The sequence below is a fragment of the Oncorhynchus tshawytscha genome, linkage group LG29, assembly GCF_018296145.1.
Source record: "Oncorhynchus tshawytscha isolate Ot180627B linkage group LG29, Otsh_v2.0, whole genome shotgun sequence".
NCBI lineage: Eukaryota > Metazoa > Chordata > Actinopteri > Salmoniformes > Salmonidae > Oncorhynchus > Oncorhynchus tshawytscha.
This window is the reverse complement of record NC_056457.1, coordinates 17,651,960-17,675,458: the sequence shown is the minus strand read 5'-3', so window position 1 is coordinate 17,675,458 and position 23,499 is coordinate 17,651,960. Positions and strand designations below refer to the sequence as shown.

The window sequence follows — 23,499 nt, the reverse complement described above, 5'->3', positions numbered from 1 at the left end:
ATCCAGTAAGGAGGGAGGACATGAGAGAGATATCCAGAGAGAGAGATATCCAGTAAGGAGGGAGGACATGAGAGAGAGAGATATCCAGTAAGGAGGGAGGACATGAGAGAGAGAGAGAGAGATATCCAGTAAGGAGGGAGGACATGAGAGAGAGAGATATCCAGTAAGGAGGGAGGACATGAGAGAGAGAGAGATATCCAGTAAGGAGGGAGGACATGAGAGAGAGAGATATCCAGTAAGGAGGGAGGACATGAGAGAGAGAGAGATATCCAGTAAGGAGGGAGGACATGAGAGAGAGAGAGATATCCAGTAAGGAGGGAGGACATGAGAGCGAGAGAGATATCCAGTAAGGAGGGAGGACATGAGAGAGAGAGATATCCAGTAAGGACGGAGGACATGAGAGCGAGAGAGATATCCAGTAAGGAGGGAGGACATGAGAGCGAGAGAGATATCCAGTAAGGAGGGAGGACATGAGAGAGAGAGAGAGATCCAGTAAGGAGGGAGGACATGAGAGAGAGAGATATCCAGTAAGGAGGGAGGACATGAGAGAGAGAGAGATATCCAGTAAGGAGGGAGGAAATGAGAGCGAGAGAGAGATCCAGTAAGGAGGGAGGACATGAGAGAGAGAGAGATATCCAGTAAGGAGGGAGGAAATAGAGCGAGAGAGATATCCAGTAAGGAGGGAGGACATGAGAGCGAGAGAGATATCCAGTAAGGAGGGAGGACATGAGAGAGAGAGAGATATCCAGTAAGGAGGGAGGACATGAGAGAGAGAGATATCCAGTAAGGAGGGAGGACATGAGAGAGAGAGATATCCAGTAAGGAGGGAGGACATGAGAGAGAGAGATATCCAGTAAGGAGGGAGGACATGAGAGAGAGAGAGATATCCAGTAAGGAGGGAGGACATGAGAGAGAGATATCCAGTAAGGAGGAGGACATGAGAGAGAGAGAGATATCCAGTAAGGAGGGAGGACATGAGAGAGAGAGATATCCAGTAAGGAGGGAGGACATGAGAGAGAGAGATATCCAGTAAGGAGGGAGGACATGAGAGAGAGAGATATCCAGTAAGGAGGGAGGACATGAGAGAGAGAGATATCCAGTAAGGAGGGAGGACATGAGAGAGAGAGAGAGAGAGAGAGAGAGATATCCAGAAGGAGGGAGGACATGAGAGAGAGAGATATCCAGTAAGGAGGGAGGACATGAGAGAGAGAGATATCCAGTAAGGAGGGAGGACATGAGAGAGAGAGATATCCAGTAAGGAGGGAGGACATGAGAGCGAGAGAGATATCCAGTAAGGAGGGAGGACATGAGAGAGAGAGATATCCAGTAAGGAGGGAGGACATGAGAGAGAGATATCCAGTAAGGAGGGAGGACATGAGAGAGAGAGTAAGGAGGGAGGACATGAGAGAGAGAGATATCCAGTAAGGAGGGAGGACATGAGAGAGTAGGAGAGGATATCCAGTAAGGAGGAGAGAGAGAGATATCCAGTAAGGAGGGAGGACATGAGAGAGATATCCAGTAAGGAGGGAGGACATGAGAGAGATATCCAGTAAGGAGGGAGGACATGAGAGAGAGAGATATCCAGTAAGGAGGGAGGACATGAGAGAGAGAGATATACCAGTAAGGAGGAGGAGGACATGAGAGAGAGAGATATCCAGTAAGGAGGGAGGACATGAGAGAGAGAGATATCCAGTAAGGAGGGAGGACATGAGAGAGAGAGAGATATCCAGTAAGGAGGGAGGACATGAGAGAGAGAGAGATATCCAGTAAGGAGGGAGGACATGAGAGAGAGAGAGATATCCAGTAAGGAGGGAGGACATGAGAGAGAGAGAGATATCCAGTAAGGAGGGAGGACATGAGAGAGAGAGAGATATCCAGTAAGGAGGGAGGACATGAGAGAGAGATATCCAGTAAGGAGGGAGGACATGAGAGAGAGAGAGAGAGAGAGATATCCAGTAAGGAGGGAGGACATGAGAGAGAGAGAGAGAGAGATATCCAGTAAGGAGGGAGGACATGAGAGAGAGAGAGAGATATCCAGTAAGGAGGGGGGACATGAGAGAGAGAGATATCCAGTAAGGAGGGAGGACATGAGAGAGAGAGATATCCAGTAAGGAGGGAGGACATGAGAGAGAGAGAGATATCCAGTAAGGAGGGAGGACATGAGAGCGAGAGAGATATCCAGTAAGGAGGGAGGACATGAGAGAGAGAGATATCCAGTAAGGACGGAGGACATGAGAGAGAGATATCCAGTAAGGACGGAGGACATGAGAGAGAGAGAGATATCCAGTAAGGAGGGAGGACATGAGAGAGAGAGATATCCAGTAAGGAGGGAGGACATGAGAGCGAGAGAGATATCCAGTAAGGAGGGAGGACATGAGAGAGAGAGAGATATCCAGTAAGGAGGGAGGACATGAGAGAGAGAGATATCCAGTAAGGAGGGAGGACATGAGAGAGAGAGATATCCAGTAAGGAGGGAGGACATGAGAGAGAGAGAGAGAGAGAGAGATCCCAGTAAGGAGGGAGGACATGAGAGAGAGAGAGATATCCAGTAAGGAGGGAGGACATGAGAGAGAGAGAGATATCCAGTAAGGAGGGAGGACATGAGAGCGAGAGAGAGATATCCAGTAAGGAGGGAGGACATGAGAGAGAGAGAGAGATATCCAGTAAGGAGGGAGGACATGAGAGAGAGAGAGATATCCAGTAAGGAGGGAGGACATGAGAGAGAGAGATATCCAGTAAGGAGGGAGGACATGAGAGAGAGAGAGATATCCAGTAAGGAGGGAGGACATGAGAGAGAGAGATATCCAGTAAGGAGGGAGGACATGAGAGAGAGAGATATCCAGTAAGGAGGGAGGACATGAGAGAGAGAGATATCCAGTAAGGAGGGAGGACATGAGAGAGAGAGATATCCAGTAAGGAGGGAGGACATGAGAGAGAGAGATATCCAGTAAGGAGGGAGGACATGAGAGAGAGAGATATCCAGTAAGGAGGGAGGACATGAGAGAGAGAGAGATATCCAGTAAGGAGGGAGGACATGAGAGAGAGAGATATCCAGTAAGGAGGGAGGACATGAGAGAGAGAGAGATATCCAGTAAGGAGGGAGGACATGAGAGAGAGAGAGATATCCAGTAAGGAGGGAGGACATGAGAGAGAGAGAGATATCCAGTAAGGAGGGAGGACATGAGAGAGAGAGATATCCAGTAAGGAGGAGGACATGAGAGAGAGATATCCAGTAAGGAGGGAGGACATGAGAGAGAGAGAGATATCCAGTAAGGAGGGAGGACATGAGAGAGAGAGATATCCAGTAAGGAGGGAGGACATGAGAGAGAGAGATATCCAGTAAGGAGGGAGGACATGAGAGAGAGAGAGATATCCAGTAAGGAGGGAGGACATGAGAGAGAGAGAGAGATATCCAGTAAGGAGGGAGGACATGAGAGAGAGAGAGATATCCAGTAAGGAGGGAGGACATGAGAGAGAGAGAGATATCCAGTAAGGAGGGAGGACATGAGAGAGAGAGATATCCAGTAAGGAGGGAGGACATGAGAGAGAGAGAGATATCCAGTAAGGAGGGAGGACATGAGAGAGAGAGATATCCAGTAAGGAGGAGGACATGAGAGAGAGAGAGATATCCAGTAAGGAGGGAGGACATGAGAGAGAGAGATATCCAGTAAGGAGGGAGGACATGAGAGAGAGAGATATCCAGTAAGGAGGGAGGACATGAGGACAGAGAGAGAGAGATATCCAGTAAGGAGGGAGGACATGAGAGAGAGAGAGAGATATCCAGTAAGGAGGGAGGACATGAGAGAGAGAGATATCCAGTAAGGAGGGAGGACATGAGAGAGAGAGATATCCAGTAAGGAGGGAGGACATGAGAGAGAGAGATATCCAGTAAGGAGGGAGGACATGAGAGAGAGAGAGATATCCAGTAAGGAGGGAGGACATGAGAGAGAGAGAGAGAGATCCAGTAAGGAGGGAGGACATGAGAGAGAGAGATATCCAGTAAGGAGGGAGGACATGAGAGAGAGAGAGATATCCAGTAAGGAGGGAGGACATGAGAGAGAGAGAGAGAGAGATATCCAGTAAGGAGGGAGAGAGACATGAGGGAGGAGAGAGAGAGAGAGATATCCAGTAAGGAGGGAGGACATGAGAGAGAGAGAGATATCCAGTAAGGAGGGAGGACATGAGAGAGAGAGATATCCAGTAAGGAGGGAGGACATGAGAGAGAGAGATATCCAGTAAGGAGGGAGGACATGAGAGAGAGAGAGATATCCAGTAAGGAGGGAGGACATGAGAGAGAGAGATATCCAGTAAGGAGGGAGGACATGAGAGAGAGAGAGATATCCAGTAAGGAGGGAGGACATGAGAGAGAGAGAGATATCCAGTAAGGAGGGAGGACATGAGAGAGAGAGAGATATCCAGTAAGGAGGGAGGACATGAGAGAGAGAGATATCCAGTAAGGAGGGAGGACATGAGAGAGAGAGAGATATCCAGTAAGGAGGGAGGACATGAGAGAGAGAGAGATATCCAGTAAGGAGGGAGGACATGAGAGAGAGAGAGATATCCAGTAAGGAGGGAGGACATGAGAGAGAGAGATATCCAGTAAGGAGGGAGGACATGAGAGAGAGAGAGATATCCAGTAAGGAGGGAGGAAATGAGAGCGAGAGAGAGATCCAGTAAGGAGGGAGGACATGAGAGCGAGAGAGATATCCAGTAAGGAGGGAGGAAATGAGAGAGAGAGAGATATCCAGTAAGGAGGGAGGACATGAGAGAGAGAGAGATATCCAGTAAGGAGGGAGGACATGAGAGAGAGAGATATCCAGTAAGGAGGGAGGACATGAGAGAGAGAGTAAGGAGGAGGACATGAGAGAGAGAGATATCCAGTAAGGAGGGAGGACATGAGAGAGAGAGAGATATCCAGTAAGGAGGGAGGACATGAGAGAGAGAGAGAGAGAGATATCCAGTAAGGAGGGAGGACATGAGAGAGAGATATCCAGTAAGGAGGGAGGACATGAGAGAGAGAGATATCCAGTAAGGAGGGAGGACATGATCCAGTAAGGAGGGAGGACATGAGAGAGAGAGAGATATCCAGTAAGGAGGGAGGACATGAGAGAGAGAGAGATATCCAGTAAGGAGGGAGGACATGAGAGAGAGAGAGAGATATCCAGTAAGGAGGGAGGACATGAGAGAGAGAGAGATATCCAGTAAGGAGGGAGGACATGAGAGAGAGAGATATCCAGTAAGGAGGGAGGACATGAGAGAGAGAGATATCCAGTAAGGAGGGAGGACATGAGAGAGAGAGATATCCAGTAAGGAGGGAGGACATGAGAGAGAGAGAGAGATATCCAGTAAGGAGGGAGGACATGAGAGAGAGAGATATCCAGTAAGGAGGGAGGACATGAGAGAGAGAGAGATATCCAGTAAGGAGGGAGGACATGAGAGAGAGATATCCAGTAAGGAGGGAGGACATGAGAGAGAGAGAGATCCAGTAAGGAGGAGGACATGAGAGAGAGGAGATATCCAGTAAGGAGGGAGGACATGAGAGAGAGAGAGATATCCAGTAAGGAGGGAGGACATGAGAGAGAGAGAGATATCCAGTAAGGAGGGAGGACATGAGAGAGAGATATCCAGTAAGGAGGAGGACATGAGAGAGAGAGAGATATCCAGTAAGGAGGGAGGACATGAGAGAGAGAGAGAGAGATCCAGTAAGGAGGGAGGACATGAGAGAGAGAGATATCCAGTAAGGAGGGAGGACATGAGAGAGAGAGAGATATCCAGTAAGGAGGGAGGACATGAGAGAGAGAGATATCCAGTAAGGAGGGAGGACATGAGAGAGAGAGAGATATCCAGTAAGGAGGGAGGACATGAGAGAGAGAGAGAGAGAGAGAGAGATCCAGTAAGGAGGGAGGACATGAGAGAGAGAGATATCCAGTAAGGAGGGAGGACATGAGAGAGAGAGAGATATCCAGTAAGGAGGGAGGACATGAGAGAGAGAGATATCCAGTAAGGAGGGAGGACATGAGAGAGAGAGATATCCAGTAAGGAGGGAGGACATGAGAGAGAGAGATATCCAGTAAGGAGGGAGGACATGAGAGAGAGAGAGAGAGATATCCAGTAAGGAGGGAGGACATGAGAGAGAGAGATATCCAGTAAGGAGGGAGGACATGAGAGAGAGAGATATCCAGTAAGGAGGAGGACATGAGAGAGAGAGAGATATCCAGTAAGGAGGGGAGGACATGAGAGACATGAGAGAGATATCCAGTAAGGAGGGAGGACATGAGAGAGATATCCAGTAAGGAGGGAGGACATGAGAGAGAGATATCCAGTAAGGAGGGAGGACATGAGAGAGAGAGAGATATCCAGTAAGGAGGGAGGACATGAGAGAGAGAGAGATATCCAGTAAGGAGGGAGGACATGAGAGAGAGAGATATCCAGTAAGGAGGGAGGACATGAGAGAGAGAGAGAGAGGAGGACATGAGAGAGAGAGATATCCAGTAAGGAGGGAGGACATGAGAGAGAGAGAGATATCCAGTAAGGAGGGAGGACATGAGAGAGAGAGAGATATCCAGTAAGGAGGGAGGACATGAGAGAGAGAGAGATATCCAGTAAGGAGGGAGGACATGAGAGAGAGAGATATCCAGTAAGGAGGGAGGATATCCAGTAAGGAGGGAGGACATGAGAGAGAGAGATATCCAGTAAGGAGGGAGGACATGAGAGAGAGATATCCAGTAAGGAGGGAGGACATGAGAGAGAGAGATATCCAGTAAGGAGGAGGACATGAGAGAGAGAGAGATATCCAGTAAGGAGGGAGGACATGAGAGAGAGAGATATCCAGTAAGGAGGGAGGACATGAGAGAGAGAGAGATATCCAGTAAGGAGGGAGGACATGAGAGAGAGAGATATCCAGTAAGGAGGGAGGACATGAGAGAGAGAGATATCCAGTAAGGAGGGAGGACATGAGAGAGAGAGATATCCAGTAAGGAGGGAGGACATGAGAGAGAGAGAGATATCCAGTAAGGAGGGAGGACATGAGAGAGAGAGAGATATCCAGTAAGGAGGGAGGACATGAGAGAGAGAGATATCCAGTAAGGAGGGAGGACATGAGAGAGAGAGAGATATCCAGTAAGGAGGGAGGACATGAGAGAGAGAGAGATATCCAGTAAGGAGGGAGGACATGAGAGAGAGAGAGATATCCAGTAAGGAGGAGGACATGAGAGAGAGAGATATCCAGTAAGGAGGAGGACATGAGAGAGAGAGAGAGATATCCAGTAAGGAGGGAGGACATGAGAGAGAGAGATATCCAGTAAGGAGGGAGGACATGAGAGAGAGAGATATCCAGTAAGGAGGGAGGACATGAGAGAGAGAGAGATATCCAGTAAGGAGGGAGGACATGAGAGAGAGAGAGATATCCAGTAAGGAGGGAGGACATGAGAGAGAGAGAGAGATCCAGTAAGGAGGGAGGACATGAGAGAGAGAGAGATATCCAGTAAGGAGGGAGGACATGAGAGAGAGAGAGATATCCAGTAAGGAGGGAGGACATGAGAGAGAGAGATATCCAGTAAGGAGGGAGGACATGAGAGAGAGAGATATCCAGTAAGGAGGGAGGACATGAGAGAGAGAGATATCCAGTAAGGAGGGGAGGACATGAGAGAGAGAGATATCCAGTAAGGAGGGAGGACATGAGAGAGAGAGAGATATCCAGTAAGGAGGGAGGACATGAGAGAGAGAGATATCCAGTAAGGAGGGAGGACATGAGAGAGAGAGATATCCAGTAAGGAGGGAGGACATGAGAGCGAGAGAGATATCCAGTAAGGAGGGAGGACATGAGAGAGAGAGAGATATCCAGTAAGGAGGGAGGACATGAGAGAGAGAGATATCCAGTAAGGAGGGAGGACATGAGAGAGAGAGAGATATCCAGTAAGGAGGGAGGACATGAGAGAGAGAGATATCCAGTAAGGAGGGAGGACATGAGAGCGAGAGAGATATCCAGTAAGGAGGGAGGACATGAGAGAGAGAGATATCCAGTAAGGAGGGAGGACATGAGAGAGAGAGATATCCAGTAAGGAGGGAGGACATGAGAGAGAGAGAGATATCCAGTAAGGAGGGAGGACATGAGAGAGAGAGAGATATCCAGTAAGGAGGAGGACATGAGAGAGAGAGAGATATCCAGTAAGGAGGAGGACATGAGAGAGAGAGAGATATCCAGTAAGGAGGGAGGACATGAGAGAGAGAGATATCCAGTAAGGAGGAGGACATGAGAGAGAGAGAGATATCCAGTAAGGAGGGAGGACATGAGAGAGAGAGATATCCAGTAAGGAGGGAGGACATGAGAGAGAGAGAGATATCCAGTAAGGAGGGAGGACATGAGAGAGAGAGAGATATCCAGTAAGGAGGGAGGACATGAGAGAGAGAGATATCCAGTAAGGAGGGAGGACATGAGAGAGAGAGATATCCAGTAAGGAGGGAGGACATGAGAGAGAGAGAGAGAGAGAGAGAGAGAGAGAGAGATATCCAGTAAGGAGGGAGGACATGAGAGAGAGAGAGATATCCAGTAAGGAGGGAGGACATGAGAGAGAGAGATATCCAGTAAGGAGGGAGGACATGAGAGAGAGAGAGATATCCAGTAAGGAGGGAGGACATGAGAGAGAGAGAGATATCCAGTAAGGAGGAGGACATGAGAGAGAGAGATATCCAGTAAGGAGGGAGGACATGAGAGAGAGAGAGATATCCAGTAAGGAGGGAGGACATGAGAGAGAGAGATATCCAGTAAGGAGGGAGGACATGAGAGAGAGAGATATCCAGTAAGGAGGGAGGACATGAGAGAGAGAGAGATATCCAGTAAGGAGGGAGGACATGAGAGAGAGAGATATCCAGTAAGGAGGGAGGACATGAGAGAGAGAGATATCCAGTAAGGAGGGAGGACATGAGAGAGAGAGAGATATCCAGTAAGGAGGGAGGACATGAGAGAGAGAGAGAGATATCCAGTAAGGAGGGAGGACATGAGAGAGAGAGATATCCAGTAAGGAGGGAGGACATGAGAGAGAGAGATATCCAGTAAGGAGGGAGGACATGAGAGAGAGAGAGAGATATCCAGTAAGGAGGGAGGACATGAGAGAGAGAGAGATATCCAGTAAGGAGGGAGGACATGAGAGAGAGAGATATCCAGTAAGGAGGGAGGACATGAGAGAGAGAGAGATCCAGTAAGGAGGGAGGACATGAGAGAGAGAGAGAGATCCAGTAAGGAGGGAGGACATGAGAGCGAGAGAGATATCCAGTAAGGAGGGAGGACATGAGAGCGAGAGAGATATCCAGTAAGGAGGGAGGACATGAGAGAGAGAGAGATATCCAGTAAGGAGGGAGGACATGAGAGAGAGAGATATCCAGTAAGGAGGGAGGACAGAGAGATATCCAGTAAGGAGGGAGGACATGAGAGAGAGAGAGATATCCAGTAAGGAGGGAGGACATGAGAGAGAGAGAGATATCCAGTAAGGAGGGAGGACATGAGAGAGAGAGATATCCAGTAAGGAGGGAGGACATGAGAGAGAGAGAGATATCCAGTAAGGAGGGAGGACATGAGAGGAGAGAGAGATATCCAGTAAGGAGGGAGGACATGAGAGAGAGAGATATCCAGTAAGGACGGAGGACATGAGAGAGAGATATCCAGTAAGGAGGGAGGACATGAGAGAGAGAGAGATATCCAGTAAGGAGGGAGGACATGAGAGAGAGATATCCAGTAAGGAGGGAGGACATGAGAGAGAGAGAGATATCCAGTAAGGAGGGAGGACATGAGAGAGAGAGATATCCAGTAAGGAGGAGGACATGAGAGAGAGAGATATCCAGTAAGGAGGAGGACATGAGAGAGAGAGAGAGAGAGAGAGAGAGAGAGAGAGAGATATCCAGAAGGAGGGAGGACATGAGAGAGAGAGAGATATCCAGTAAGGAGGGAGGACATGAGAGAGAGAGAGATATCCAGTAAGGAGGGAGGACATGAGAGAGAGAGAGATATCCAGTAAGGAGGGAGGACATGAGAGAGAGAGAGAGATATCCAGTAAGGAGGGAGGACATGAGAGAGAGAGAGATATCCAGTAAGGAGGGAGGACATGAGAGAGAGAGAGAGAGATATCCAGTAAGGAGGGAGGACATGAGAGAGAGAGAGAGATATCCAGTAAGGAGGGAGGACATGAGAGAGAGAGAGATATCCAGTAAGGAGGGAGGACATGAGAGAGAGAGATATCCAGTAAGGAGGGAGGACATGAGAGAGAGAGAGAGATATCCAGTAAGGAGGGAGGACATGAGAGAGAGAGATATCCAGTAAGGAGGGAGGACATGAGAGAGAGAGATATCCAGTAAGGAGGAGGACATGAGAGAGAGAGAGATATCCAGTAAGGAGGGAGGACATGAGAGAGAGAGAGATATCCAGTAAGGAGGGAGGACATGAGAGAGAGAGATATCCAGTAAGGAGGGAGGACATGAGAGAGATCCAGTAAGGAGGGAGGACATGAGAGAGAGAGATATCCAGTAAGGAGGGAGGACATGAGAGAGAGAGAGATATCCAGTAAGGAGGGAGGACATGAGAGAGAGAGAGATATCCAGTAAGGAGGGAGGACATGAGAGAGAGAGATATCCAGTAAGGAGGGAGGACATGAGAGAGAGAGAGATATCCAGTAAGGAGGGAGGACATGAGAGCGAGAGAGATATCCAGTAAGGAGGGAGGACATGAGAGCGAGAGAGATATCCAGTAAGGAGGGAGGACATGAGAGAGAGAGAGAGATCCAGTAAGGAGGGAGGACATGAGAGAGAGAGATATCCAGTAAGGAGGGAGGACATGAGAGCGAGAGAGATATCCAGTAAGGAGGGAGGACATGAGAGCGAGAGAGATATCCAGTAAGGAGGGAGGACATGAGAGAGAGAGAGATATCCAGTAAGGAGGGAGGACATGAGAGAGAGAGATATCCAGTAAGGAGGGAGGACATGAGAGAGAGAGAGATATCCAGTAAGGAGGGAGGACATGAGAGAGAGAGAGATATCCAGTAAGGAGGGAGGACATGAGAGAGAGAGATATCCAGTAAGGAGGGAGGACATGAGAGAGAGAGAGATATCCAGTAAGGAGGGAGGACATGAGAGAGAGATATCCAGTAAGGAGGGAGGACATGAGAGCGAGAGAGATATCCAGTAAGGAGGGAGGACATGAGAGAGAGAGATATCCAGTAAGGAGGGAGGACATGAGAGAGAGAGATATCCAGTAAGGAGGGAGGACATGAGAGAGAGAGATATCCAGTAAGGAGGGAGGACATGAGAGAGAGAGATATCCAGTAAGGAGGGAGGACATGAGAGAGAGAGAGAGAGAGATATCCAGTAAGGAGGGAGGACATGAGAGAGAGAGAGATATCCAGTAAGGAGGGAGGACATGAGAGAGAGAGATATCCAGTAAGGAGGGAGGACATGAGAGAGAGAGAGATATCCAGTAAGGACGGAGGACATGAGAGCGAGAGAGATATCCAGTAAGGAGGGAGGACATGAGAGAGAGAGATATCCAGTAAGGACGGAGGACATGAGAGAGAGATATCCAGTAAGGAGGGAGGACATGAGAGAGAGAGATATCCAGTAAGGAGGGAGGACATGAGAGCGAGAGAGATATCCAGTAAGGAGGGAGGACATGAGAGAGAGAGAGATATCCAGTAAGGAGGGAGGACATGAGAGAGAGAGATATCCAGTAAGGAGGGAGGACATGAGAGAGAGAGATATCCAGTAAGGAGGGAGGACATGAGAGAGAGAGATATCCAGTAAGGAGGGAGGACATGAGAGAGAGAGAGATATCCAGTAAGGAGGGAGGACATGAGAGAGAGAGATATCCAGTAAGGAGGGAGGACATGAGAGAGAGAGAGATATCCAGTAAGGAGGGAGGACATGAGAGAGAGAGAGAGATATCCAGTAAGGAGGGAGGACATGAGAGAGAGAGAGATATCCAGTAAGGAGGGAGGACATGAGAGAGAGAGAGATATCCAGTAAGGAGGGAGGACATGAGAGAGAGAGAGATATCCAGTAAGGAGGGAGGACATGAGAGAGAGAGAGATATCCAGTAAGGAGGGAGGACATGAGAGAGAGAGATATCCAGTAAGGAGGGAGGACATGAGAGAGAGAGATATCCAGTAAGGAGGGAGGACATGAGAGAGAGAGATATCCAGAGAGAGGGAGGACATGAGAGAGAGAGATATCCAGTAAGGAGGGAGGACATGAGAGAGAGAGATATCCAGTAAGGAGGGAGGACATGAGAGAGAGAGAGATATCCAGTAAGGAGGGAGGACATGAGAGCGAGAGAGATATCCAGTAAGGAGGGAGGACATGAGAGCGAGAGAGATATCCAGTAAGGAGGGAGGACATGAGAGAGAGAGAGATATCCAGTAAGGAGGAGGACATGAGAGAGAGAGATATCCAGTAAGGAGGGAGGACATGAGAGAGAGAGAGAGATATCCAGTAAGGAGGGAGGACATGAGAGAGAGAGATATCCAGTAAGGAGGGAGGACATGAGAGCGAGAGAGATATCCAGTAAGGAGGGAGGACATGAGAGCGAGAGAGATATCCAGTAAGGAGGGAGGACATGAGAGCGAGAGAGATATCCAGTAAGGAGGGAGGACATGAGAGAGAGAGAGATATCCAGTAAGGAGGGAGGACATGAGAGCGAGAGAGATATCCAGTAAGGAGGGAGGACATGAGAGAGAGAGAGATATCCAGTAAGGAGGGAGGACATGAGAGAGAGAGAGATATCCAGTAAGGAGGGAGGACATGAGAGAGAGAGAGATATCCAGTAAGGAGGGAGGACATGAGAGCGAGAGAGATATCCAGTAAGGAGGGAGGACATGAGAGAGAGAGATATCCAGTAAGGACGGAGGACATGAGAGAGAGATATCCAGTAAGGAGGGAGGACATGAGAGAGAGAGAGAGATATCCAGTAAGGAGGGAGGACATGAGAGAGAGAGATATCCAGTAAGGAGGGAGGACATGAGAGCGAGAGAGATATCCAGTAAGGAGGGAGGACCTGAGAGAGAGAGAGATATCCAGTAAGGAGGGAGGACATGAGAGAGAGAGATATCCAGTAAGGAGGGAGACATGAGAGAGAGAGAGATATCCAGTAAGGAGGGAGGACATGAGAGAGAGAGAGAGAGATATCCAGTAAGGAGGGAGGACATGAGAGAGAGAGATATCCAGTAAGGAGGGAGGACATGAGAGAGAGAGATATCCAGTAAGGAGGGAGGACATGAGAGAGAGAGAGATATCCAGTAAGGAGGGAGGACATGAGAGAGAGAGAGAGAGAGAGAGAGATATCCAGTAAGGAGGGAGGACATGAGAGAGAGAGAGAGAGAGATATCCAGTAAGGAGGGAGGACATGAGAGAGAGAGAGATATCCAGTAAGGAGGGAGGACATGAGAGAGAGAGAGATATCCAGTAAGGAGGGAGGACATGAGAGAGAGAGATATCCAGTAAGGAGGGAGGACATGAGAGAGAGAGAGATATCCAGTAAGGAGGGAGGACATGAGAGAGAGAGAGAGATATCCAGTAAGGAGGGAGGACATGAGAGAGAGAGATATCCAGTAAGGAGGGAGGAAATGAGAGCGAGAGAGATATCCAGTAAGGGGGAGGACATGAGAGCGAGAGAGATATCCAGTAAGGAGGGAGGACATGAGAGAGAGAGAGATCCAGTAAGGAGGGAGGACATGAGAGAGAGAGATATCCAGTAAGGAGGGAGGACATGAGAGAGAGAGAGATATCCAGTAAGGAGGGAGGAAATGAGAGCGAGAGAGAGATCCAGTAAGGAGGGAGGACATGAGAGCGAGAGAGAGATCCAGTAAGGAGGGAGGACATGAGAGCGAGAGAGATATCCAGTAAGGAGGGAGGAAATGAGAGCGAGAGAGAGATCCAGTAAGGAGGGAGGACATGAGAGCGAGAGAGATATCCAGTAAGGAGGGAGGACATGAGAGAGAGAGATATCCAGTAAGGAGGGAGGACATGAGAGAGAGAGAGATATCCAGTAAGGAGGGAGGACATGAGAGAGAGAGAGAGATATCCAGTAAGGAGGGAGGACATGAGAGCGAGAGAGATATCCAGTAAGGAGGGAGGACATGAGAGAGAGAGAGATATCCAGTAAGGAGGGAGGACATGAGAGAGAGAGATATCCAGTAAGGAGGAGGACATGAGAGAGAGATATCCAGTAAGGAGGGAGGACATGAGAGAGAGAGAGAGATATCCAGTAAGGAGGGAGGACATGAGAGAGAGAGATATCCAGTAAGGAGGGAGGACATGAGAGAGAGAGAGATATCCAGTAAGGAGGGAGGACATGAGAGAGAGAGAGATATCCAGTAAGGAGGGAGGACATGAGAGAGAGAGATATCCAGTAAGGAGGGAGGACATGAGAGAGAGAGATATCCAGTAAGGAGGGAGGACATGAGAGAGAGAGAGAGATATCCAGTAAGGAGGGAGGACATGAGAGAGAGAGAGATATCCAGTAAGGAGGGAGGACATGAGAGAGAGAGATATCCAGTAAGGAGGGAGGACATGAGAGAGAGAGAGATATCCAGTAAGGAGGGAGAACATGAGAGAGAGAGAGATATCCAGTAAGGAGGGAGGACATGAGAGAGAGAGAGAGATATCCAGTAAGGAGGGAGGACATGAGAGAGAGAGAGAGAGATATCCAGTAAGGAGGGAGGACATGAGAGAGAGAGAGATATCCAGTAAGGAGGGAGGACATGAGAGAGAGAGATATCCAGTAAGGAGGGAGGACATGAGAGAGAGAGAGATATCCAGTAAGGAGGGAGGACATGAGAGCGAAAGAATGCAATATATAAAAAGAGAGAGAGGTCCTGTGAGTTGTAGCTATGTCCTCCCTCTAATGGTATTAGTGCACTCAGGGACATTTCTGTTCGATGTAATTCAGACCCTGATGTAGCCCATCAGGTTGTACTCTGGAAGAGGGGGGAGGGAGAAAGAGAGAGAGCATAGTTCTGCTCTAAAAGTACTGGAGCCACTGCCACACCCTGTACTAGCCAATCCCCCTCTCCACTCCTCCTTGGGCCTCTCTCTCGTCTGACAAGCCAGTCTGAGTCTCTGTGTGGGAGGGTGAGGGTTGGGGTTGGGATAGAGTGACAGAGAATTAATTCCCCTGTGCCAATTCCCTGTGTCTCCCTCCCACGTTTATGTGCATGTAGGTTCTCTCTCGCTCACGCTCAAGCACACACACACACACACACACACACACACACACACACACACACACACACACACACACACAGCGCTGGGTCTGTGTTTGCCAGGATTGGAAACTATGCTGCCCATTGTTGCAGAGCGAGGCTTGACACATCGCAATGGAACGCACAGCAGCACAGACACAAAGGACAATTCTAATCCCAAAACAAACACTTACACACAGGTAGCAGACACACTAAGCCTGGCCTAAGTCTGAGGGAACATTAGCGAACAAATAAACTAAAGCTCAGTCCTATGTTGTAGTATTAATGGCTAATAGGAAGTTCTCCAAAAGAGTCAAGTAACGGTACTCAAAGCAGCTCTCTCCTCCCCCTCCCTCCTCCATGATTACCTTTGGTAATGGTGGTTCTCTCTCACCTCTCCCCTCCTCCATGATTACCTTTGGTAATGGTGGTTCTCTCTCACCTCTCCCCTCATCCATGATTACCTTTGGTAATGGTGGTTCTCTCTCTCCTCTCCCCCCCTCCCTCCTCCATGATTACCTTTGGTAATGGTAGTCCTCTCTCTCCTCTCCCCCTCCCTCCTCCATGATTACCTTTGGTAATGGTGGTTCTCTCTCCTCCTCCCCCTCCCTCCTCCATGATTACCTTTGGTAATGGTAGTCCTCTCTCTCTCTCCCCCTCCTCCTCCATGATTACCTTTGGTAATGGTAGTTCTCTCTCTCCTCTCCCCCCTCCTCCATGATTACCTTTGGTAATGGTAGTCCTCTCTCTCCTCTCCCCCCTCCCTCCTCCATGATTACCTTTGGTAATGGTAGTCCTCTCTCTCCTCTCCCCCTCCCTCCTCCATGATTACCTTTGGTAATGGTAGTCCTCTCTCTCCCTCCCTCCCTTTGGTAATGGTGGTCCTCTCTCTCCCTCCTCCATGATTACCTTTGGTAATGGTAGTCCTCTCTCTCCTCTCCCCCCCCTCCTCCATGATTACCTTTGGTAATGGTAGTCCTCTCTCTCCTCCCATCCCCTCTCCCTCCTCCATGATTACCTTTGGTAATGGTGGTTCTCTCTCTCCTCTCCCCTCTCCCTCCTCCATGATTACCTTTGGTAATGGTAGTCCTCTCTCTCCCCCCCTCCTCCATGATTACCTTTGGTAATGGTAGTCCTCTCTCTCCTCTCCCCTCTCCCTCCTCCATGATTACCTTTGGTAATGGTAGTCCTCTCTCTCCTCTCCCCCTCCCTCCTCCATGATTACCTTTGGTAATGGTAGTCCTCTCTCTCCCCTCCCCCCTCTCCCTCCTCCATGATTACCTTTGGTAATGGTGGTCCTCTCTCCTCTCCCCCTCCCTCCTCCATGATTACCTTTGGTAATGGTAGTCCTCTCTCTCCTCTCCTCCCTCCTCCATGATTACCTTTGGTAATGGTGGTTCTCTCTCTCCTCCCCATGATTACCTTTGGTAATGGTGGTTCTCTCCCTCCTCCATGATTACCTTTGGTAATGGTGGTTCTCTCTCCTCTCCCCCCTCCCTCCTCCATGATTACCTTTGGTAATGGTAGTCCTCTCTCCTCTCCCCCCCTCCTCCATCCATGATTACCTTTGGTAATGGTGGTTCTCTCTCTCCTCTCCCTCCTCCATGATTACCTTTGGTAATGGTGGTTCTCTCTCCCCCCCTCCCTCCTCCATGATTACCTTTGGTAATGGTGGTTCTCTCTCTCTCCCTCCCCTCCTCCATGATTACCTTTGGTAATGGTGGTCCTCTCTCTCTCTCCTCCCCCTCCTCCTCCATGATTACCTTTGGTAATGGTGGTCCTCTCTCTCCTCTCCCCCTCCCTCCTCCATGATTACCTTTGGTAATGGTGGTTCTCTCCTCTCCCCTCTCCCCTCCTCCATGATTACCTTTGGTAATAGTGGTTCTCTCTCTCCTCTCCCCCTCCCTCCTCCATGATTACCTTTGGTAATGGTAGTTCTCTCTCTCCTCTCCCCCTCCCTCCTCCATGATTACCTTTGGTAATGGTGGTTCTCTCTCTCCTCTCCCCCCTCCTCCATGATTACCTGATTACCTTTGATAATGTAGTTCTCTCCTCCTCTCTCCTCCTCCATGTGGTTCTCTCTCTCTCCCCCCTCCCTCCTCCATGATTACCTTTGGTAATAGTGGTTCTCTCTCTCCTCTCTCCCCCTCCTCCATGATTACCTTTGGTAATAGTGGTAATGGTAGTGGTTCTCTCTCTCCTCTCCCCCTCCCTCCTCCATGATTACCTTTGGTAATGGTAGTGGTTCTCTCTCTCCTCCTCTCCCCTTTGGTAATAGTGGTTCTCCCTCCTCCATGATTACCTTTGGTAATAGTGGTAATGGTAGTGGTTCTCTCTCTCCTCTCCCCCCTCCCTCCTCCATGATTACCTTTGGTAATGGTAGTGGTTCTCTCTCCCTCTCTCTCCATCCATCTATCTCTGTGTCTAGCTGTGTGGTGATAATGGTGGTGTTGGATGTGTCCCAGGCGACACGGTGGCTATAATTCTGCTGGAGGCCTGATTGACAGTTAAAGCCAAGCTGCGGCCCGGCTGCCTCCGTTGTCCTGTTGCAGGGGATTACACCGCCCGCCAACCCTTTGCTGCCTCTGTCCTCTTTCCATCCTTCTCTCCATTCTTCATTCACCCGCTGCTGTCACGCAATCTCAAAGTCGTGGTCGACTATGGACGACCACTTGGCCGAAAGCCAACCAACTTAATAAAGCACAGAACGATATCGCTCGCCGGTTTATCCTCCATTTACTAATCCAAAGTAAAGTCCCATATAGCCACCTCCTTCTCCTCCCATCCTTACGTTCTAACCTCACCAGCATTCCAATCCATAGTTGTTCTATCCATTCTCCTTCATCTTATCTTCCTGTTGTTTTTCACTGATAAAAAGTGCTTGCACTTAAAATGTCTATGTGGCAGTCTAAGCTTTGAATTTTTAAGAGATCCCAAGCAAAGTTTTGTACAGTATAGTACTGTTTGATAATGGGTCAATTGGCGTGATAAGACCAGTGACTAGGAATGCATAATTAATGTAAACTAGAAAGGTTTCTGTTGATGCACTGCTAAATGGAGGGAAGGAGCGTTGCCTTGAACTGGCAGAAAACACAAGCAAAGAGGGTGGTGATTTGATAGGCTAATGTAGAAACACAAGCTGTGAATGGGTGAAACTTGTCCACAGCGATACTGGACAAGCTCAGACAGCACAAACTGGCACAACCATAAACAACACTTAAGTAATCACCAATCGGTATTGGTGATTACACAAAACTCAAAGTAAAATGGCCGTCTTTGGACTGTTTCCTCTTGCTATTATCCAGGTGTGAAAAAGTAACAACTACGACCGACCACCAACTAACACAACCTACTTCAAGGTGAGAAGAAATGTGGGAGGTGCTGTACACAACGCCAACAACTCTTCGTGATCCTCTCAGAAATGACAACCTGGCATAATTGAGATAAACCATTGATGCATTCCAATCCCAGACCCATATTCTTCCAATCAGCCAGCAGACAATGTATAACTCCAGTCCTGTTCGGGGCACCCTGGAAATACAAGAACCCTTCTGCCAGCACATTAGACTCCCTGGAATGGGTCCAAAACTATCACAGACGTCTCAATGAGACACTTACAGTCAGAGCTAGGAGAGATGAAGCCAGAGATGTTCCATTGGGTGAATGATTGATGCTTTTAAAAAGGGAGACACAGTCCTGTCCTATCAGGCTTACAACATCTTCACCCTGTCAATGATGTGTTGCCTTTGAGCATGTGCCCACAAAAAAGTCAACTTATTATCACACATGATTGTAGAAGTGAAACTATTCAAACTACCCAATAGGTATAAACTGTCCATATAGATAGATGTAACAGTATATAACAGTTTATGTTATGTTATATTCACATTCGCAGGTAACTGTCCTGTTATTGGCCATAAAAGCAGGCGACCTTAGTATCGATCCCTGCTCACGGATGCCAGACTGACCGGACGGATAAGAAACAAGGCTGCTGTAATTGCATTATGGATAATCGATCCGATCAACTACAGATTGGGCCAACAGCAATAATGACAGTGTCCTGGTTGTCATGACGATCGGTGGCTTGGGGCAGAGGTAGGAGGCTGGGGTACACCACACCGTGATACAGCGATCAGGAGTGAAGACAGTCACGCCAACTCCCTAAGCCCTACACACTCTGTTTGGTCACCATTACCTCACTGTACTGACACCGCCTGATATCCATCACAGGCCCTGACCCATCCCTGTCCTTTGTCTGACCTAGCGTGAGCTGTAGTGCCCCTACTGGACCGCACAGCATCACGCATGCTCTCTGAGGACAGCCACTCCCATCATGGCTGTAATGGTGGTTAATTGAGGGGCAAAAATACTACATCGTTTGAAAATACTGAAGAAATGGGTGATTGATTTCCCAGGCTTCCCATAGACCCAAACTCCATTGACAGGCTCTTTAAGAGGGCCTGTCTATCTATGGTTGACCAGGCCTCTCTAGGTCTAAAGTTACTGTGGCTTGACTTCCTATCTCTGCTGCAACACATGCTGCCAAGGGTCCCACTTCAGATGGGTCATGCAGGCCAGGCTAGCAGGGTCATGGTGAGCAGCAGCAGCCACAGGGATGGGAGACACAGATCAGACCAGATTAGCAGAGTGAGGGAGAGTAGAGAGGAATTGAGAGTGCTAGTTCTACTCAATTGGTTTCTCCTATTCACTCTTGCTAGCTAGACTGGGGGCCCCTCTCACCTAGTATGCTCGTTCATCAATTAGTACCCTTCCTGATAACCTCAATTCAGTTGTTTTGTAATAACCGCTCGTGTAATAATCCAAGCACACAAGTGAGGGTTTTAGTGCATAATGAAAATGTGTCCCATGCGCGTAGTTGGAGCTCGCCTAAAAGGATTTTATCTAATGATCGGTGTCACTGTACACTATGCACATCGGTCTCTATTGAGGTAGGATTCATTTTATTTCGATAGTCCTTTCACTTCTAATTGAAAAAGAATGACAGTTGTAGATCATTTTAACACGGACTTGGTACGTTTCCCAACAGTGCTGTCGAGCTTTAGGGGCTTATTTTGTTACATTTTAACTCCAGAGAGTGTAGTACGTCATGCCATGTGTATCCGAGAAGCAATCCCCTTTGCAGGGCACGATATAGAAAAAAACCTAACTTGTGATAGTGTAATGACATTACAAATCCACCCGAGGAATTTTCCCAAAAGTTTTGTTTGTGTTTTAGATTTTCTTCTTCATGAGGCATGTAGACACTGTCGACCGTAAAAGGTTAGTTTCTCCACCCCAAAGCTAACATTTCTTGTCACTTTTGCCTTTTGCAGTGAACGTGCGCTGTGATCTTAGGATTCCTCTCTCTGTCTCCTCCCTGTAGCATTCCAAACCAAAGCTTCCACAATCCACTAGATGTGTTTCTGAATAAATACATTCCAAACCAAAGCTTCCACAATCCACTAGATGTGTTTCTGAATAAATACATTCCATTCCAAAGCACTTTTTTATTGTGCCGCCTCCATGGAGTGATGACCTCGTAGCTTCCAGGTTGCCTGCTCCTGTTTAGACGGCTAGAAGCTGAACGAGACATTACATTAACATGCACTGGCACAGAGACCAAATAGTACAATAAAATGGGACCTTTCAACCACAAATAGATATCGACAATTCTTTGACAACAACGTGAGCACGGTTAATGAAATCACCACTGTTTGAATTCTTGTACTAGGTGAAGGGGGATGCGTGAAACTACACAGTTGACACGAGGAAAAACTAGGTTGACCAATACAAACCTCTAACGACCTAACCAAAGGTCACTAATGATTAGCAGACTTTTACCCAGGGCAGGCCAGATAGGCTACTTTCATTTTGACATGTTTGACATATGACACAGTAATCCTAGTGGAACCATTCCAGGTCAGGACACAAGTCCAGAAGTTATCCTTTGGGATACGAAAACATCAACGAGTACATGTCTGCATGATTAATCCACAGCCTAACATACTTCCCCTCTTAGCTCAGCTATGCTACAAGCTAGCATGGGCCACGAGACAAAGACATGGAAACCCACACACACGCAGATTAGATGAGGCCTCCACCTCATTTGGCCTGATAGGAGTGTGTGGATTCGTGCTGGAAATGTCTAACTGCAGCGGTACCAAAGAAAGGGAGTAAACATATGCACAATTAAGATACATATGCTTTTTATTGTCACATACACCAGAATAGGTGCAGTGAAATGTGTTGTTTTACAGGGTCAGCCAGAGTAGTACAGCAACCCTAGAGCAAATTAGAGTTAAGCGCCTTGCTCACGGGCACATCGACAGATTTTTCACCTTGTCGGCTACTGGCCTAACACTCTAACTGATAGGCTACCTGCCGCTCTAACGTTGCTATTCTGTAATGACACTATAATTACTAACAACAACAACCTTATTACTGTAGTAATTACAGCATCACTCATAGGTATAAGAGAATCTTAATGTATAGTGTTACCCTCACCTGCATGTTTCTAAAGGTAAAATATATCATTTGACAATCAGACAGAATATAGCCAGTAATGAAGCCTCCGCTGGGTTAGATAGACCCACCTCTGATTCCTGCCTGTAGTAATCTGGGGAAGATTGTCCAGTAATCTCCTGCAGGATCCACACTCCTCTCTAATAGCAAGAATAATCCTCTCTCTGCTCTTCCTCTTATCATTCCTATCATCAATATCTAGGAGGTATGGCAGCACAAGAGGCCTAAGGGCTGATAATAGTCTACAGAAATCAAATAGGCAGCCCAACACTGAGAGAAAGTAACTCAGTGTTTACAGTAATGTGATGCAATGGGGTGGCCAGTTGGCAGAGGGTACATGTTCCTTTTCATGGATAGGCCTACAGACTGCACTTTGAAACACATGGCAGTGAAAGATATAATTGTCAATAACTGCTCTAAGCAGACAGCACATGTTCAAGATAAACAGCTTTCTGGCTACAGTGCAATATCTCAGCTGCTGTGTAGTAGCCCTGAAGGTTGCTTTGGAGATTATATTCACTAAATCATAGCCGATAAACTCAAGTCCAAGATTTATGATGTAGTTGAGCGGGCTACTAGTGTGGGTTTTTATTTTTGTAAATTACAGATTTCAACACCCAAAGAAAAGCCCGCAATTAAACACGAGATTTTTCTGTGTAATTGCGGGCTAGTTTTTTAAATAACAACTTTATAAAAACGTATAAAAACCTACACTAGTCGCCGCTCAACTCCATCATAAATCGTTGAGTTTAATTCGCTAACTAAATCAGAGCATAACACGTAGCCTATTCCAGCCTTATAGGAAATTAAAACTACATTTTACTGCGGCTGTACAGTCAAAACAGAAAACCGTAACATCGAAATGATCCAAATGTCACAATGTTGCAGAGTATTCAAAGTTCACATTTGTCAACAGTCGGATTTGAAGAAGCTCTGCGGGAGGTCCCGACTAAACTGGAGGTCCCGACTAAACTGGAGGTCCCGACTGAGCTGAAGCCCCCCAAACAAACAAAAAACACCCCCTTAACATTAGGAATTGCACTTTATAAAGGCTTATACCAATAGGAACCATGTGCGCAGTTGCTTAGCCCTAATTGAATGACGTTATGGCCACACACACACACACACACACACACACACACACACACACACACACACACACACACACACACACACACAGTCAAGCTTGCATAACTTTGCGAACAGCCATAGCTCCTGCGCTGTGACACTCGGGTGTGACACTGCGACTTCACCCATGCACTTCTTGCTATGATGCGTAACGTGCGTATTTCTCATCCAAAATCACCGTCCCTTCTTCACTGATAAATAAACAAACCATATCAGAACAACATGATAGCCGTAACCCGAGGTTCCTAGACGATTTGCCCAATAAAAGGATGAGTTTATTTTGAGTTGACTCACCGTTTGCTGAATATTTTTGACAGTTTGTCGGGAGTCTCCGAGTGTAGCTGCCACCACGATGATGATCCGCCCTCCCGTACTGCGCTTCAGTGACCGCAGGGTAACATTACCGCCTACAGACAGATTCCTCCAATCAAAATCCCAAAATACCAACTGACTGAAATTTTATCCAATGATAATGGCGAAATTGTCCTTTTGACAGACGCTACCTCCAATCACAGCTTTGTATTTTACAAGCGAACGCCCTGATGGTTTCCTTCGGCACTGTAATTTACTTTGATCGACAACCAGAACGTACAATGAGTAAGTTTCACGCCTTTTACGGGACTATATTGGC

The 23,499-nt window shown here is 47.9% G+C and overlaps 1 protein-coding gene across 1 annotated transcript in view; it reads right to left on the bottom strand.

The window, feature by feature from the left end:
- LOC112227828 (microtubule-associated protein 4) overlaps positions 1-23,287 on the bottom strand; it is a 146,815-nt gene extending 123,528 nt beyond the window's left edge. The window contains exon 1 of the mRNA XM_024392753.2: positions 23,163-23,287. The gene's annotated coding sequence lies outside the window, so the exon portion shown is untranslated. The remainder of the gene's footprint in view (positions 1-23,162) is intronic.
- Between the last annotated feature and the right edge of the window lie 212 nt (positions 23,288-23,499).